This window comes from Rhinolophus sinicus, chromosome 3, assembly GCF_057876585.1.
Source record: "Rhinolophus sinicus isolate RSI-liver-muscle chromosome 3, RSI-T2T, whole genome shotgun sequence".
NCBI lineage: Eukaryota > Metazoa > Chordata > Mammalia > Chiroptera > Rhinolophidae > Rhinolophus > Rhinolophus sinicus.
The window spans coordinates 112,092,356-112,113,118 of NC_142503.1; positions in this window are offsets into that span (position 1 = coordinate 112,092,356).

Consider the following 20,763-nt stretch of genomic DNA (forward strand, 5'->3'; position numbering starts at 1 on the left):
ACACATTTATACTTCCCTTGGTACTCTCCAGACTTCAACTCTTGATTTTAAGAGCCTCAAATTTCACAGAAATGACATTCAAGGGAAAGGAATTTTATCTTTTGAGAGTTGAGATGTTTATGTCAAAATCAGTGTAATCTTAACCCAAGAACATATTTAGGTCTTTCCACTGGCTGCTTTGCTTGTGATAGGATCCTTTCCATTTTAAGTGAGCTCAAACATTTCATGAACAAGTTTGCTGCAGTAGCAAATGCTTTCTCCTTTTACCAGCTGTGGCTACCCACTGGCTTCTGCTTTATAAAAATGGTTTAAGTCTTAAATAAAACACACAATTAGAAGTTCATATGCACACAATATTTTTAGTCACTGCATGGACTTCCACAAAATTACACACTAAATGACATATTTTCTAGGTTCAAGAAAAATATAAACATATGGGGGTTGGCTAATTATTAACAGGGGTAATGAATTAGCTGTATATACCGCTTTCTTTGCAAATTTTCATATAACTCACACCTGATAATTCAAACCTGTAAATCCATTAAACTTAACAGGACTGCAAATACTGCTGATTTTCCCCTTGCTGTTCCTTTTTGCAAGGAGTAGGCAATACACAACATACATAAATCCAATTTATTTTTATCAGAGCCTTTACTTCTAGAGTTGTTTTAGTTAACTTTGCATCAGGATTTCCATTATAGAATCCTCTCTAAGGTGTATGCTATTTGGTCATAATATTCATTTGGAGAAAAATGGTTAGAAATTAAATATGCTTCGTAATACAGATAAGTTTCAGTGATTCTGCTGCTATTCACACTGAAGATTTTCATGAACTTACTCAGAGAATTTATAAGCTACCATTAGAGGAAAAACAAATATTGCATTTATCAGTTAACCCTTTTTGGGGTTCTAACTGCTTTGAGAGAAAATGAAATAAAAATACCCTATATACTCACTGGAATTAAGTCATAATATACTACATATCCTGCCAAATCTCTCAAACTAATTGAACACCAGCAAATTAAATATAGATTAAAATACATTTCAAAATACGAGTTAGAGTACAGGGCATAGTAAACAGTGACTTTTGGAAACTCAAATGCCTATGTTGTTGTGACCCAATTCAGACATATCACTAATGTTACTAAGTAAAAATGGCACTTTTTCGAATCCCCAGCATCTTTCCCGCCTCTGGTAGGAGAGATTTTACTGGTGACGAGAACATTCTGAATATGCCTGCCATGGAAGAACTTATGCCAGCTTGTGCCCAGGCCTAGGGGACATTGCACAGAGCCAGGCCCGTGTTCCTGAAAAGCTTGGCAATATAGTCAGCTTATCCTTCTTGTCTGTTCTGTGTGAAAATGATCCAAAAAATCAACTTGCATTGTCTACTTACACATGGCTGGCCATGATAACACTAATGTTTATTGAACCTCATTCATTGATAGGGTCGCTTCATCAAAATTAACACAGCTGGTTTGGTTAGCTTTCGTTTTGGTCCATATCAGTCATGAAGCCAAGGAAAAGTGAAACACTTATATTTGCACTCACTCACATGAACTATGAAGCTAAAGAGTCCTTTACGGAAATTGTGCTGTTGAATGAATCTTCATCATTTTAGTAAATTAATTATTGACTGTAACATTCTAGTACCTGAATCGCTACTTATTCAAATATTCTCCTCCGCCAAGCTTCAGCTTGTTGTACCTTCCTCTACTACTCAACAGAATGAACTCCAACCCTCCATTTGAACATTAACCATATCCTACCCTATGCTATTTATTCTCTGCTACCTAATATTGTCTAAATGATATTTTGTTGAACTTTGCAGTTATGTCTCTCTAGAGCTAGACTACTGTGTAACCCAGAGTCAGCAGTGAAGGGCTTAACATCTTTTCTCCTAATATTCTCACAAGTAATAAAAAGGATGCCTTTGAAATGTTATTTTGTGATTACTGATAGGGGAATTTTAATAGAAAAAAAGGGGAAGTAATAGATACAAAATCTGTTTACCTACTTTAATGTTTGCCTTCCTGTCTGGTCTTCCAACTCATCCCAGTTCAAGCTGCTCATTGTATCTCTTGCTCTAAAATACAATTGTATCATGCCTCATGTTTGCCTAAAACTCTTTGAAAGTTCCCCTTTGACCTAGAATAAATTTGAATTTGAATGGCTATCTCCTCACCCTACGTAAATGTTTTAATTAAAGAAAATCCCAGTCCAAATTCTGACACACATACAAATACGTATTAGAAATATATTGATTAGAAAACAGGTGCTAAACGTTCATGAACCTGTTTACTAATCTTCTTTGATATACTCTTGCCTCTGAAGAAATGTTCTATTGGTGTATATGAACAACATTCCATGGTTTAGGTGTAATAGCTTGTGGTTGACATAAGGCAACAGCATTACCCTCCACACCAGTAGTAAGACACAATGCTGATTAACAAACTATGATTTCACTGGCAAAAACTCACATCTGACATTAATTATACCAATAGACAGAGCCTCATATATCGACAGATATTGGATAGTTGAGTGGATTGTAGTCGTGTCTCTGAAGTGTGACCTTTTGGAAACAATGTCAGTAGACTTTCCCTCGGTTGTAGATTTATAACTTATTAAATTAGATTTGAAGTTTGAATTATCTAGTACAAACGTAATATCATACTATATAGTCTAAATAACGAGAAATTATGAATATCGTAAAATGATTTTGACTTATTTTCTGTATTGTTAAATTTTATTCACAAAGTATTACTTGTTTCTCATTACAAACTCAAAAAGTAAGAAGTGTATAAAATTAAAAACAAAAGTCCTTCTCATTCACAGTTCTTCAAAAGACATCCTTGCCATTTGTTCATAGAAAGGGAAGACTGGGTGACCAAACAGAGAATAAGCAATTAGAGCAAAAATAAGTTGCTAAGAATAAGAACATTATGTGAAACATGAGAAATTAGGAGCTTTGGGAGTCAGAAGTACACAAAGAAGAAGGTCACCTTTTGGGGTCAAAATATGAAAAGCATCAGACATCTGGTGCTTTAATAGAAAATGAAAACCAGCCATGACCCTTAGATTTAATTGTATTTAATTTCAAATCTACCCTTATGATTCAAAGACTTTTCAATTATAAGGATAAAATTTGTACTATGAGCATCGCACGTTAGGCATGGTTGGCAGTGACAACACTTACATATATGATAACATTTTCTTGCTAATAATTTGGATACCTTTTAGTACTGTGAATATGAGCTAATCTTATAAAATAATTTCTTATCTGTTAACAAAGATACTGGAAAACAAATAAGTTTGAATGATTGCATAGTGTTAAGCTATTCTTAGGGAAAAAAATCAGCCATGGAATTGAATTGTTTTTCTTCACTTATAATGGCTCAATAAGAATATTTTTAGCATCTTTCACAAGATCCTGTTATTGTGAGAGATACAATATACAGGCAATAAGGTGCTCCTATATATCTACAATGACCATATTTATTCATATGTTGATTCATTAAACTTTTGATTCCTATTGGACATTTCTGGTGAATTTATGCAAACATAAATAAATTATGCAAACATGAATACATTTTTTGTTAATATGATTTAGTGAAAAACAATTTTCAACAATCATGCTGTTATGATCTTAGTTAATTCACAGAATAACTTGTTAAAGTCAAAATATATTAACAAGTTAATAGAATCACCATATCTCTGAATACAGTAATAAGATGAGAATTATGCCCATTCATTAGCCAAAATTAGCTGATTTGAGGAATCAGGAGGTGAGAGCAGTGATCAAAGAACCATAAAAATATCACTACCTAAAACCAATTTTCCTTTTAAGTTAATAAAACCTTTTTTTCTTGTTATAGTTCAAAAACTGTATTTTGTTTATTTTGAAAAGCCTACTGAGGAGTTCAAGAGTCCGTCTCCCTAGAGTAATTAACCAATCAGTCTCAATATCCCCATCCCTTCTCTTCTCTTCTGGAAAGCAACACAAAAATCCCAGGAGGACAGCCCCAGTAATGAAAGCCAGCCTAGCTGTATAGCTGAGAGGAATTCCATAGGGTCCCGTGCAAAATACAATAATACAATAATATGTTTTCACCATCCACAGATAACTTATTTTTTATTAGGCCATTTTTGCACCCTTGTTTCTTGTTGCTCTAAACATCATTAGAGTGAGCTGAGTCATTGACATAACTTTAGAGAAAGCTGCACGCTATGGGAATTGAAGCCCTGAGTGTGTTATCTTTGTAGCATACCTGGCTATCGTTTTCTAATTCCTGAGTGTTAGTTTTAATGATTTATCATCAATGCAATGTCAATTTTCAAAAAAATAATCACTCATTTTTCTATATTTAGAAGATGGAAATTACACAATATTCACATATTACAATAACGGGATTTTCACACCTATAAGTGTTTGCCATTTAATACCATAAATGTATTTCTTAAACAGAAAGGCCATTATCATTTGCCTTTTTAGATAAATTTGTCACTATAAAGGCAAGGCATTTTAGTGAGATTAAGGTTTAATTCCCTTTTCTACAAAATTGTTATATAACTTTGGAAAAATAAATTAAGCCGTCTCTGCTTCAGTTGCCCTATTCTCTATACTGAGTGCTATTACTATCTGTACTTTCTTTCACAATAGATTTATAACTCAATTTGATATAAGTTCAGTTTCTCCAAAAACTTAGACTTTGCCAAAATAAGGTATTATCAGACTCAGTTTCCAACCATGTGTCTTCTACCAATAGATTCCCCCATAAACAGCACAAACAATACTATTGTTCACTGGACAAATACTGAATTTCCTATCCATCTTTGCTTCTCTTGCAACAAAGTGAATAAAATAATGTTACAGTTTTTAAATCTTGAAATAGTATTTAAGTGTCACTGATTTGAAGGGAAACTTAAAAATTGAATAGATAATATGTGTCACAGAGTAACAAGGAAAGGACAATTTTTTAAATGGAAATTCAAGTAAAATTTCATATAATTAAAAACACAGAGATTTAGTGAATCCATGTTATTTAGTATTACTCTTTTCCCGAGAGAGTAACTCATGCAGTGGGAATCAAACAAATTTACTATTGCTCTATGAATGCTACCAGGTGTTTTAGTTTGGTGTGTGTGTGTGTGTGTGTGTGTGTGTGTGTGTGTGTGTGTATGTGTGTGTTCCAAAAGAATAAATATTCTTTAGTTTTTAGATTTACTTCCCCTGTGGTGTGTAATTCATAAGGAATTGAGATTGTTGCAAGTGATTTTTAAGTTTCTATTAAAGTAAAAATCACATATGGAAACATACATATAAGTGTCACAAACTGTAATTTACTCTGCATTCATACATATGCTACATTTATGAAATCTGTTAAGTCGTTGTTTTAATGTCAAGAAATGTGAAGGGTCTGAGATATATCCCCACTCTCATACTAGCAAGTTAGCATGCCACCATATCATGGACTCTGGCACAAGCCATGAGACTCGCGAGAAGAAACAAAGGACAGCGTATTGATAACAGCAAGAACAGTAGCTACCGTACTATGATCCTTTGCTGTTTCCTGGGCCTCAATTCCCACAAGGTCATGCAAAAAGGGCCCGTAACATGTGCACATGCAGTGGATTGTGTTAGAGAAGAGGACTCTGAACTCAGAGAAACCCAATCTTTTATACTGGGCTGCAGGAAAAAAAGAAAAAAGAAAAAAAAGAAAAACTACTCAAACGTTTGCCTAGAAAGAAACGTTATCTTTATTAAACTACTCAGGAAATACATTTTCTATCCATCCTGAAGGGAACTGTTTAACATCTCTGAAAATACAGTCTGGAATAAAAGACAACCAGTGTAGCAGCTCACACAACATGCAGATATGCAAGAGACCCATAGGAAATTGTCTCACAAGAATAAATTATAGTTTAATGAATTTTTTCATACTAAACACACCACACCCATGTAACTGACCAATCCAGAAAAACAACATTGCCAGCATCTGTGAAACCCCTTATTTCCCCTTCCATCCACCCTCTCCTCCACAAAGAACAACCATTATCCTGAAATTTAGTAGCATGAATTAGTTTTGCCTTTTTTTTGAAAATATACTAATATATATAATACACATTATAAGTTAGAAGGGTTATAGTTAATAAAATTCATACACTGATGAAAATCAAAATCTATAGCTACACACATCATTATGAATGAATCTACTGAGTATAATTTGGATGAATGAAACCAGTACTGAGAGAGTACACTATACACACACAAACACACACACACACACACACACACACACATATATATTTGACTATAACCCTTCTAACTTACAATGTGTATTTGGTAGTTTCTAAGTTTGGCTATCATGAACATACAAGTAGTTTTGTAGCATTTAGAGGTCATTTGGCTGTTCAGTGTTCATTCTCTTATCATTACAAAATAAAATAATACTTCTATTTGCAAGGAAGAAAAAAACATACACATGAACACAGATACTTTACTTTCAAGAAAAAATAAGATGTAATGTAAAAGTATCTCTATTTTTGAAATTTAGCAGACATTGGGGTCCAAATGATAATTTTGGCATAGTTAAGAGACGCTAACCAAACATATTTTTGACAATCATATTCTGGGATGATTTTTATTTTCTTTTGAAGCAAACACATAAAAGTGTGGGAGAGATAGAATGTTCCCTGCCTACCCTGTGTGGTAAGACTGTGATGCAAATATCTGCCACAATACAATGTAATTAATGTCCATACTGCATCCTAAATATGGATACATTATGGCGACACATGTTTATTGATATTAATTTTAAAATCCCTAGATTTAAACTTCAAGAACAGAATCAAAACCCTTATGAAAACATTATGGTTTATACCACAGAAATGGTGATATATCTGAAATGTGCCAATTGTAGAATTTATTAAAATGCCTTTTGTGAAACGCTGATGTTCTAAAGTTTGCTTTGTGACAGAGCAAAATGTAACTTCTACAGGATGGGGAAACCTCTATGAAAATATCCTATGTATACCAACAGTGACATGTAGATAATGTAAAACAGATATTGGCTTAAACTATGCCTTCTTCAGACACGGTTATTCAGACACTATTTGTTTTAAAACTTTTATCTTTTTTAAACACCAAAATATTAACAAAAATTAATTACCTTAGGACAAATTGGTTTAGATGCTTTTCTTTCAAAATATCTGTTTTTTTTTTTTTTTTTTTGTTGTTGTTGTTGTTGTTTTAAAGAAAATGGGGACTTCATTGAACAGTAAAAGTGATTAGCTTCAATGTCACCTTAAATGTCTAATGTGCATTGCCTTATATGCTATCCTCCAGGTCTTGTTGAAAGACAACCCCCCCGTCCCCCCTCCCATGAGTACTAATGCATGCCTTTTTGCATTTACAAGTATTGGCCAATCCTCGAGTTTTCATTGTCAAGGCCCATATACCAACAATAAGGAAATGTCTTCTTTAGCCATCCTGCCCTCACTGTTACCCTGACCTGTTGTGTGTATCCTAATCTCTGCATACTCTCTTTCTTTCTTGGCCTACAGATGATCAATTTACACCACAACCTGCTCCATATCATTAAGTATGTTAATTTGACAGCAATGTTTCTTACTTTTCTATTTCATTTTTACCCATATCAGAATATATATGCCAGTATTTCCTAAGGGAACTAGATGAGAAAAAATATATATGTAACCATAAAACATACCATCTGCAATTTTCTAGTGTTAAATTTAAATCCATAGCTTATATAAGAAATAATTCTTCTCTTAATATCATAAGAGTTGAAAAGATATAAGCTCATGCATTTATAAGAAATGGTTTAGAAAATGAAACAAAGTTGCTTACTTTTAATCAATCACTCCACACAGATTTAAGGCCTTTTCCTCTTTGGCAGTCATGATAAGGTCTGCGAATAAAGAAAACTACCATTGTACATGAACCCAAATACCCCCACAGACTATATGAATTGGGACTAGCATTTGTGCCTCAAATTCTACTCACCCTATCACATAAATAAATGCAATGCCAGTAGGAAACTGTGAGGAATTGTTACTCTCTTCATTTCTTTTGTAATGAATTGGAGACTTAGAAGCATCTTAAACGAGTTTACACATTTAGCAAAAGAGATTTAGAATAACTCGAATTTCCTTGATCTGATTCAAAATTTCATTAAAAAAAACTATTTAATAAACAATAACAAAGGAGACCAACTTTGGTTCCACAAATGCTTTCTAAATGATGTGGGTTTTCTCCTGTCCTCAGAGAATGTCTTCTTATTGTCATTATTGATGTTTTGTTTTATTTTCTTTTATTTGTTTATTACTAATGTCAAATTGCAGGGATAGTTAGACTAAAAAATAAAATAAAAATCTTAAATTCATGAATTTTAAATTCTAGTCCAAAGGTGACCCAATATCTGTAAAATTAGTGAAAACAAATTATTTAGGAGGGAAAATAGACTTACTTGAAATAATATTTTTGAGAGAACTATTATCTTACATGTAAGTCAGATAAGAAAAGGGTTAATACAGAATGATTGTTTCAGGTGGATTGTGATTATGCAAGAATTATTAAAATGCAGATTTATTGCACATTACCAGGTTTCCATAGCGTGTATTTTAAACATCACTTGAGTTTAATTTAGTGGAAACAAATGTTTGCCTCTGACAATATCTACTTTAAATTTCATTTGAGGCACTTAAAAGAACCAGCTATCTATTATTTCTTTTCTGTGAAGCAGATATAAATCTTCATCTTGATGAGCTTAAGATGGGCCATCTATTGTGGGACTTATTTATATGTTAAACACATCATTTTATTTAGTAGGCTGGTAACTTGCTCAAAGAAGTTAAATAGTTGATATACCGTATTTCCCTGAAAATAAGACTGGGTCTTATATTAATTTTTGCTCCAAAAGATGCTTGAAGGCTTATTTATAGGGAATGTCTTATTTTTTCATGCATAACAACCTACATTTATTCACATATAAAAATCTACATTTATTCAAATACAGTCATGTCATCTTCTGGAACATTGTCATAACTCTCCAAACCTCTAATTCCAGCTTGACTATCTTGCGACTCCATTTCCTATAGAACCACTGGCCCCAATGTCTCACATGCAACAATAGAGCTCTCCTTAAATGAGCACTTCTTGTCCATGTAGCCTGCTCATAGTGCATTGACAACACAGCTCTCAGTGATTTTATCCCATGAATTCTTCACCCAAGTCACGACCTCTTATAGGCTAGGCCTCACAAAGTTTCCAAGCTGATTTCTCTCCATTCTATTTTCAATGGAGTCATTGATTTCCATGTGCAAATGTTCCTTGAATGGCTTGTTTATTGCAATATCGAGAGTCTGGAGATAGGCAGTCATTCCTGCAGGAATCATTATTCGATCTCTTCTCTCTGCAAGGAAGTTCTTCATGTCTTTAGCGCGGTGAGTGTTGGCTGAATCCCAGACTAGCTGACCTCTTTGGCCACCTCACAAAACAAGTAGCAGAATTAAATCGACCCACTTCCTTAATAACTGCTTGTGTGCACCAGTCTTTTTCGGTTTCAAGAACATAAATGCCTGAATCATGTTCAACTTTATGTTTCTTGCCCTTAGTGATGATTAGAGGTGGGCTTTTTTTTATATTCAGAGGAATTGCCAAAATACAGGTAACATGTGCACTTTCGTAACCAATGGAGAGAATGAGGATTGACAGGGTACCCCTCTGATCAATTGTCATGAGATCCTTGGCCCATAAACACTGCAGTTTCATCCATAGCAATCATGTTGGAGAGTTGGTATTTAGAAAAGTCAATGCCATCAATCAAGGACTTGGATTCAAGTGCACGTTTAATAACTTCAGTATCTTCCAGCTTGAACAGTGTTGTCGATCTTAGAGACAGTTCATATCGCTGAAGAAAGCCAGTGTTGTGATACTTTGAATTCTTCTGGGGATATTTTTAACTATGGTGCCATTGCAAGGGCAAATGCTTGAATATCAGCCCTGAGCACAGCCAAAGCCTTTGCTCTCCTGTCAGCAATCCATTCACAGATGATGTCTTCCAGCCCAGGAAATAATGGCTGCCGACCTGATCCACGCTTGTGCTTCTTAGCATTTCCCTGGTCCACCTGTTGACTGAGGTTATTGTACTCTGCTAGCCATTTTCGGACCACTCAGAGATCCGACTTCTCTTTGCAGAAAGCTGTAAGATTCTTGCCCCGGGATTCCTCCATGATTCCTTTCTTGTTCTTGATGTAATAGCTCTTTCTTTTTGCACTCATCATGTCTGGGGGTCAAAATAATATTCCCTTTACATCTACCATTAAATCAAGTGATAATTGAAGACTTATGAGATAGGAGTGGCAACAAAAATGATGACAGTTAAAAATGATGGTCCACACAAAGGTGACGAAAAATTGCAGGCACCAAAATTCAGAAAACGTTTTTTTATTTCACATGAGTGCAATAAGTACATCCGTTACAACACACGACATATTGAATTATGAAGATTCATATTAGACACAACTATGTCCATTAGTTATCAAGTGTGCAAGTTATTTGTACTCTGGTTAGTCATTTGGCAATAAGTCTCAAATTCATCTGTTTACAGAAGCGTTTAACTCTCATCCAAAGGCACCCACTTGGGTATTTACAAATACTTAATTATAATTTATATTATCATTTATTTTAAGTATTAATGTCAATATTATTTATTTTTAATTATACATTAATATTATTATTTTATAATTCAATACATCTGTCATGTGTTGCAACTGACATACTAAATGCGTCCACCTGGCTGACAATCTTAACTGGGGGTTATTTTGGGGGTAGGGCTTATATTAGGATAATCCTGAAAAATCATGCTAGGGCTTATTTTCCAGTTAGGTCTCATTTTCGGGGAAATGCAGTACATCTTAGTTCTCCTGTTGTGACTCTGATGAAACCTTTCCCACTCTTCCCAGGTAAAATATCTTGTCCATAGCTCTGTTTTCCTACTCTGCATTTTTCTAGAAAGCAGCCTATGACACTGGGTTGTATCTAGTGTTTTACTTGTGCTCCTTTATCCCATAGGTCCTTGAGATCCCAATGACACAGCTGAAGACCCATTGCAACTGGGGAAATGAACAGGGGAAAATCAGCAAAACAAACAAAAACAGAATACCTGGGAAATGGCAGGAACATTTACTGGCCCAGGCAATTGGACATCTACTTCTGGGGTTGGGGGGAGCAAGATCCCTGAGAAAGCCCAACACCAAAGGTCCAGGAATACAGGCAATGGTTGCATCAGTACAAGAGACAGGGCATCCCCATTTTCCCAACACAAGATAGAGAACCAAGATTATATGAGTTTGCTAAGGCTGCTGTAACAAACTACCATAGACTGGGTGGCTTAAACAACAGAAAATTATTTTTTCACAGTTCTGCAAGGTGGAAGTCTAAGATCAATATCAAGTTGTCAGTACCTTTTTCTTTGGCTTGTAGATAGATGCCTTCTTGCTGTGCATTCATATGGTCTTTTTTCTGTGTGTACACATTCCTGGTATCTCTTTATGTGTAAACAATTTTCCTCTTTTTATAAGGTCACCAGTGCCTCAGAATTAGAATAGAAGAGTGTTAGATTGTAAAAAAAGAAGAAAGAAAGAAGAAAAATAATAGCTAACAATTTTTCAAAAGTCATGGAATATATCAAACCACATATCTGAGAAGCTCAGAGAACCACAAGTATGATAAATTATTTATTTATACCAAAAAAAGAAAAAAAAAACACTAACAAACAAAACTAGCTAAACATAATATCCAAACATCTAAAAACCAACGATAAAGAGAAAACTTTAAAAGAAACCAGAGATAAAAGGCACTTTTATGCAGAAGAATAAAGATTAAAATTATAGCTAACTTCTTATAAGATACTGCAAACCAGAAGCCAAGGGATAGCATCTTCAAAGAGATGAAGAAAAAAAAACAGACAAACAAATGAAAAACCTACAAAACAAGAATTCTACAAATAGCAAAAGTATCTTTCAAATTAAAGTAATAACATAAACTGTAGTCTTTGGGTAACAATGATGTGTCAGTATAGGTTTATCAATAGTAAAAAAAGGACAACTTTGGTGGTGAATATTGATAGTGGAGGAGGATATACATGTGTAAGAGTAGGGGGTATAGGAGAAATCTCTGTTTCTTCCTCACCATTTTCTCTGGGCCTAAAACTATAGTGAAAAAAAAATAAAAAATAAAAAATCTGGTAAGAAAGAAACCGATCCTGAGAATCCTCTTGAAAGCATACTTGTCATCTTTACAAGACCCATAAGAGGTTTTCACAGTTGAATAAACATCCCCAATTTGTGGTTCAGAGTTATTGCTGAGATCTTTACCAATGTTAGAAGTACAAAGTTATCCTTTATCATTTAATTTTTTAAAAAAATACATAGTGTTTTTAAACGTAATCGATCTGGAAGGATTCCTAATTTCTTTTAGGGATACCCTAAAAGAAATGTAAAAGGAAGTCTCCAGGTAGAAGGCATGTGGTAACAAAAAGAAACTTGGATCTACAAGGAAGTGAAGATGCTGGAAATGGAAGAAAAAATAAAAATAAAATTAATTTTCCTTATTTTAAAATGCTCTAAAGTATAGTTGACTGCTTTTTAAAATTATAGCAATGGTTTATGGATTTTTGCCAAAGTAAATATAGGTAATAATAAAGAGAGTGGTTGGGAGGGTAGAATTGGAAATATGTGATTGTAAAATTCTTACACTACAATTGAAGTGGTATGGTGTTATATTATAAAACAAAAGGAAAAAGAACAAAAAGAACAAAAAAAATAAGAAGAAAGATTATAATACAACTGTACGAGTAAATGAATCAACTGTTACTAGCATAAACACATCAATTAAAAGATGTACTTAATGGATAATTTCCAGCAAGGCCCAACTATATACTGTCTACAGATAAAATGCAAAAGAATGGGAAGAGAGGGCACTGCCAACATGAATACAGAGAAAAACAACGTGTGTACTAACCTCAGAAAGTGCACTTTAAAAGAAGCAATATTATCAGGGATAACGAGGGGTATTTATGAAATGGTAAATTCACTACTAAGAAGACGATTCTTAGGGTTTATGAATTCAGAGCTTTATTATACCTAAAACAAAAGAATGATAGAACAGAGAGAAGATAAACACATTTAGAGTTGTAGACTTTAACATTCTTTTTTCAGTAATCAATTAACAAAAACACACAGAAAATCATTATGTATAGAGAAGAAAATCATTATGTATGGAGAAGTTCTCAAAACATTTTCAAACAACTTAACCTAACTGATCTTTATAATCCACCCAAACAGCAACAGAAGACAGTCTTTTTAAATGCACATAGAATGTTTCCAAAAGAGTCAACTACTCTGGGCCAAAAATACACCGCAACAATTTTAAAGTATTAAAATCATTGAAAGTATGTTCTCAGATCATGACAGAATTAACCTAGAAATCAATAAAATGTATCTTAAAATTCCTCAAGTATTGGTAAATTAAACCTGCAAGTAGCTTATCATCAAAAAAATCATAATGGAAATTCCAAATATTTTGAATTAAATAAAAATGAAAACAACAACAAATCAAAATTTGTCTGACTCAACTAAAACAGTTCTCACAGAAAAGAATTATACCATTAAATGCTAACAGGAGAGGAGAAACACTCTCAAAACAATGACTGTGCCGCCAATCTTAAGAAACTAATGAAAGAAGTTAATCTTGAACCCAAAGAAAGTAGAAAGAAGGAAATAATAAAGATTATAGCAGGTGGTAATGACAATGAAACCAGAAAAACAATAGAGGAAATAAATGGAAGATTGCTCTTTCAGATGATAGGTTGTTCTTTGAAAGACCTCTGGCTACTCAGAGCAAGATAAAAACAGTAGACACAAATTGTCAAAATCAGAAATGAAAGAAAGCAAAAGATTTACACAATCTGAAGAGAAACTAGAGTGTGATATGTGGGATATAAAAGTGAAAGCAACAAAGGAACAAGACAAACAAATGAAGAAACAGAAACTCATAGACACAGACAAGAGTTTAGTGGTTACTAGAGGGTAAGTGGGGAGGGGGTGGTAGATGAGGGTAAAGGGGATCAAATATATGGTGATGGAAGGAGAACTGACTCTGGGTGGTGAACACACAATGTGATATATAGTTGATGTATCACAAAATTGTACACTTGAAACCTATGTAACTTTACTAACAATGGTCATCCCAATAAACTTTAAAAGAAATGAAAGACAGGACATGAATACAAAACCTAGAGATTAAAAGTGATAATTAAGATACATTAAGTACAATTTGATGCCAATAAATTTGACAGATTAAAGGAAATGAACAGATTTCATGTAAGACACAAACTATCTATGCTTGTTTGAGAAATTGTGGCTTTGCCAGTTCCTGTGGTTCTGGGTCCCTCACATGTTTACAGTCAATTATAGCTCCACAGAGAAGGTTCTGCTTCCTGCTCACACATGTTGCTGTTGGCAGGATTCAGTGCCTTTGGATTGTTGAATTGAGGCCTCAGATCCTCATGAGCACTTGTCTGGAAGGCTCCCCAAATTCTGTGCCCTTGAACCACTTCATAGATCATCTCACAACATGACATCTGTTCACCAGATCAAGCAGGAGAGAGGATATGAAAGAAAAAGCTAGTAAGACTAAGTCACAGCTGTTAGAACCCAATCTCAGAAGTGACATCCTATCACCTTTGCGTACTATTCTGTTTATTAGAGGCAAGTAACTAGGTCCAGCTCACAAAGGAAGAGGATTATGCAAAACCATGGATACAAGGAGGTGGGGAATCACTGAAAGTCAGATTTGAAGGCTGTTTGCTACAGAAATCATAGTAATTTTACATAAAGTTTTCCAAAGTAGAAGAGGAGGAAATATTTCCTAACATTTGACAAAGCTAGCATTACTCTGGTGTCAATAAAAGATGAGGACATTATAAAAAACATGTACAAAAAACCCCCCGAAACTAAAGATGAATCTGCCTCACTGATATAGACATAATCATTCTCAGTAACATAAAGCCACTCAAATTTGCCAGTATTTAAAAGGAGAGCTCATCGACAACAATTAGGATTTATTTGGGGATTATAAGACATGTTCAATATTCAAAAATTGATCAATGAGATACATCACATTAAAACACTGAAGAAAATTAATATGATAATACTGCATAGATATATAAAGAATTTGACAACATTCAATATATATTCATGATCTTTTAAAAACAGCAATTTAGAAACAGAAAGGGAATAATTTATTCCGATAATGGGGCGCTATAAAAATAATCTCTATTTAGGGCCACATTTATCAGTCAAAAGCACAATCCACAAACAAAAAGTGATAAATTGGACTCTAACAAAATTAAAAACTTCTGTTCTGCCTATAAACTGTTAAGAAAATGAAAGAAAAAGCCACAGAATAGGAGAAAATATTTAAATATATACCTGATAAAACGCCTGGAAATGACACTTAAATTCCACCTTTTACAATTGGTGAGGTTGATGAGAGTTTAAATATTTACACTGATTTAAATATATGCTGATATATAAAAATATGCTTTCTCAGAAGGACCTGTAGAATATGGTTGCTTTAAATTGAAATTCTCTGTTCACAATTCTGTTACAGCGCCCTCAATCTAAGATATATGAGTCTATTTTGCCCTTTACGCTCTAAACATGAAAAATTTCCAGGCATCTAAATGGAGAATCTCAAGCAAATTTGAAAAAAAAAAAAAAAAAACAGAAAAAGAGAGAGAAAATAAAGTGGTGCAACACAAAATCTAACTTATGTGGCTATGATGTTTCATAGACTATTTTTATAAGATATTCAGAAATACTGTGTTGGTTATATGTATGATCCAAATGTATGCTAGTATCATTCTTTCCTTTAGAATCTAGATTTGTAGGGCTTGAACTTTCATCTAGTATCTGCCAAAGATTTCTATATTCTCAAATATTTATATGTAAATATAAATAGGTAACTCTATCTGTGATTTATTTCTTCTCTCTAATTTGCTTCTTTTGTTTCACTTGAGTATCTACCCACTTAGGAGAAGACTCTTTTTCTTAATTCCATATCCTAATAATATTGGTTATGTAAAGTTGAGGTTTAATAATAACAATAACAGTAAGTGGATCTATAGCATCACTATGGTAGATAGTTTTTAATTGAATATTAAATGTTTCTTTTCTTAATAGTCTTTAACTGAATTTGACGTGTTAGTCTCCAGATTCTGGCTTTATCTGTTGCTTTTGCTTCTCTTTCTCTTTCTCCCTCATTTCTTTCTCCACATTTTTGTTTATTGCTTTTTTCTTTTTGTTGCTCTTAAAAAAAAAAAAAAGAAAAAAAAAGCAGGCAGTGGCTTTACTACTTCTTGTGGCTATTCTTTAACATCCAAAGTATACAAACTAAATCATGGCCTATGCACTAATTTTTTCCTCTGCTTGAGCCACTACACCCCCTGTTAACTGGCTCACTCTGTCATGGCATTTAGGTCTTTATCTAAATGCAATTTTTTCATAGCAACCTACCCTAACCACCATTTTAAATTGCATCTATCCATTTCACTTGCTTTTATCCAGCATATTGCATGTTTTATTTATTCCATTTATTGTCTTTACTTCCCCTGTACTAAATTATAAGCTCCAAGTAGGTATTGAGTTCTGCCTTTGGTTAAATGCTTTTCTACTTTAAAATAGTTGAGGGCAGAAATGAAATATTGTTCACTACAACCACACATTTAGTATTTTAAATGTAATAGATGTCTATTACATATTATTTCCCCATATTAGTTTTCTAAAACTAAAATTCAGTGTTGGAAAGTAGTAAACGTGAAACATGGTTTAAACTTTTTCTGTGTCTTCAATATTGATCAGCACTGGGCATATGAAAAATAAGAATCTTTCATCAGCGTGATTCAGGGTCTATTGAAGTTGTTAGTTATTATGTGTTTGAATCTTTCTCAATTTGTGGATGTGTCAGTGTTGAGGGCCATTGGTGCATGCTGAAGCTGAAAACAAGAAAGTGTGAAGATTCAAAAATGAATGGAAACAGCAAGTCTATAAGCCACAAGTGGGAATGTAACTGGGTCACCAAACCAAGAACTAGCAGAAAATATCAAAATTATAAACTGTTGAAAGGCAGAAACTCCATTCCCATTATTTAGAAATGTTTCTCACATATAATGTTCAAAACATATTTGTTGAATTTATAAGTTTATAAGTAGAGATAGAAGGACTAATTGTGCACAAAAATCAATGAGGTTAGGAGAATATATCTTTGGAATAGATTTGGGTTAAGACTCATTTATAATTATTTTCATGACATGAGACATAGAGGGATAAATCATATTCAAATTCCAAAGATGGCACTTTTTAAAACAAAGACTGGATGATCCTTATCATGACATGTCACCCATTTGTCCTAGCAGTGTGTTTGCACTAGGCTGCTTACTCAATTTAGTTTCGCTAATTACTAAAGAGGACTGAGAAATTTTGTTTCAATTCTGAACTCTAATGCATTGCCTTTTCTTTTGTAAAATTATATTTGTCTTAACAGATTATAATCAAATACATGTAGAAGTATTAACAATTAAACGAAGACAAAGGTAATATTATGTATGTTTGAATGACTTAGTAAATAATATAGATTTTAGAACAATTAAGGTCTCTGCTGCTGTTTTACATTCATGGTATTTGGTACTAGTGATATATAAAAGGAATTTAAAAGGAAGTAGATCACGTACAATTAAATGTTAATATTTTGGTATGATTTTATATATCCTTTTGAATAAGCAATGGAATGTAATCTGCATAATTCACAGTCCGTAATTCTTCACATCATTTTTCCCTTTGAAGTTGTCTTAATCTCAAACCCTGTAGCCCTTAGGAAAAGTGAACAGATGGTAATTTATTGCTTTAAGAATGTATTTAATTTAGGTTAGTATGACTTACAGGTTAGGTGTTTTTAAATAAATTATCTTTCCAATTCTCATTACATAATCAGGCTAACTGGGGCTGAAATGAAGGTCAATTTGGTCTTGGTGCAGTAAAAACATAACAACAGTATTTAAGTAAGTTTTTAGTAACTTTTTCTAAGAGTGAATTAAATTATTTTATTTAATGAAGGCTTCATATTATATGCAATACTTATTATTGTTATGAATGTTCTTAAAATTAAAAATCAATTCACTTAACAAATAATTACTGAGTGCCTACAATCTAGTAGGTGGTCACTATTCAAAGTGGCAGGGAGTCAATTGTTATATAAGACAGAACTCATCCTCTAATGTCACCTCTCTTCCCCAAGGAAAAGGATCAATGAATCATTGTATAAAACAGATGATTAAAATGTGATATTTGTGTAGCTTTAAACTATATTCATCCCATAATGGCTTTCTAAAAGCAAATTAATTTAAAGACACTTGACTGCTATATCAATATTTTTATGAAAACTCTGGAATAGAAACTAGAGCAATATGGGAATAACCTCTTAGAAAGTTGAAATAGATTTTAACATCTTATAATTGCTTTCCCACCTTTATAGAGGTATAATTGACAAATAAAAATTGTATATATTTTGAGTATATAATGTGATGATTTAATGTACGTATACATTAATATACATATACATTGTGAAATGGTGACCACAGTCAAGTTAATTAACATGTCCATCACTCATATATTTATCTTATTTTTTCATTTTGTGGTAAAGACACTTAAGATCTACTTTTCAGTAAATCTGAAGTATACAATAGTATCATTAACTATAGTCACCATGCTGTACATTAGATGCATGCAATACCGTGTTTCCCTGAAAATAAGACCTTACCAGACGGTCAGCTCTAATGTGTCATTTGGAGCAAAAATTAATATAAGACCCAGTTTAATATAATATAAGACCGGGTATTATATTAATTTTTATTATATTAGTTGTCTGGCTAGGTTTTATATTCGAGGGAACATAGTATATTCATCATATAACTGATTTTTTTTAATTAAAGTTTATTGGGGTGACCATTGTTAGTAAAGTTACATAGATTTCAGGTATACAATTCTGTGATACATCATCTATATATCATGTTGTGTGTTCACCACCCAGAGTCAGTTCTTCCTCCATCACCATGTATTTGATCCCCTTTACCCTCATCTACCACCCCCCTGCCCCCTTACCCTCAGGTAACCACTAAACTATTGTCTGTGTCTATGAATTTTTGTTTCTCATTTGTTTGTCTTGTTCTTTTGTTGTTTTGGGTTTATATACCACATATCAATGAAATCATATAGTTCTCTGCTTTTTCTGTCTGACTTATTTCACTTAGCATTATAGTCTCAAGATCCATCCATGTTGTCACAAATGGTCCTATTTCATCTTTTCTTACCGCTGAATAGTATTCCATTGTGTATATATACCAGAACTTCTTTATCCAAAATGTCTATTAAAGGACATTTTGGTTGTTTCCATGTCTTGGCCACTGTAAATAAAGCTGCAGTGAACATTGGAGCACACTATGGAAGGCAGTGTGGAGGTTCCTCAAAAAATTAAGACTAGAATTACCATATGACCCAGCAATCTCTCTCCTGGGTATCTACCCAAAAAATCTGAAAATATATAACCGAAATTTTATACTCCTTGACTGACATCTTCCCATCACCCCTCATCCCCACCCCCCCACACACACCTTGCAGCCACTGTTCTACTCTGTGGTTCTATGAATTTCACTTTTTATGAGTTTGACATTTTAAAGATTCATCTTATAAAGGAGATTATATAGTATTAAATTTTTTCTTTAAGGAAAATGCTTTTCCTTAAAGAATAAATTTAAAATATTTATGTTGCCCACAAAATCATTTACTATTCTTTCTAAAATAATATATGAGATAAGGAAGGAGTTAAAATAACAAAATTTTATTAAAACGTGATTCATACTTGATTATATTTAGTTTGTCTTACAAAATATAAAACATCTGATAATTCAGTTTACCAATTTTCCACTGTGCGCTTACATAGGCAGCACTCTACAAACAGCTCAGTAAGATTTCCTAATCTTGGTATATCAGTGTCTCACAGCTGGGTTCGTGTCAATGTGTGGCGGTGTTTTGCTGAGTGGTGTTCATTGTTGTTGCGTGTTTCTGTGTGTCATTGTGAGCATGTCCAAGCTTGACTAAGAGCAAAGAATACACATTACATTTCTTGCTAAACTTGGAAAGAGTGGAAGTAAAATCAGGGACATGTTAGTCCAAGTTTGTGGGGATAATGCCATGAAGAAAACAGCAGTGTACAAATGGATTGATTAAACGTTTTTCTGAGGGGAGAGAATGCGTCACTGATGAAGAAAGGTCAGGGCAGCTAGTAACGAGCAGAACTGATGAAAACATTGCAAAAATTCATCAAATTGTGCGTCAAAATCATCTGCTGACTGTGAGAGGCATAGTAGACCAAGTAAACATCAATAGAGAAACAGTTAGGAAAATCTTAACAGAAAATCTTGGCATGAGAAAGGTGTGTGCAAAACTGGTCCCGCAGAAGCTCACCGATGAACAAAAGCAAAGGAGAGTCAAAGTTTGCCAAGATCTTTTGGAGAGACAAGACAATGTTTTGGACTGTGTTATCACTGGTGATGAAATATGGTGTACCAATACAACCCTGAACCAAAGCGTAAAAGTGCACAATGGAAGTCAACCAATTCTCTATGA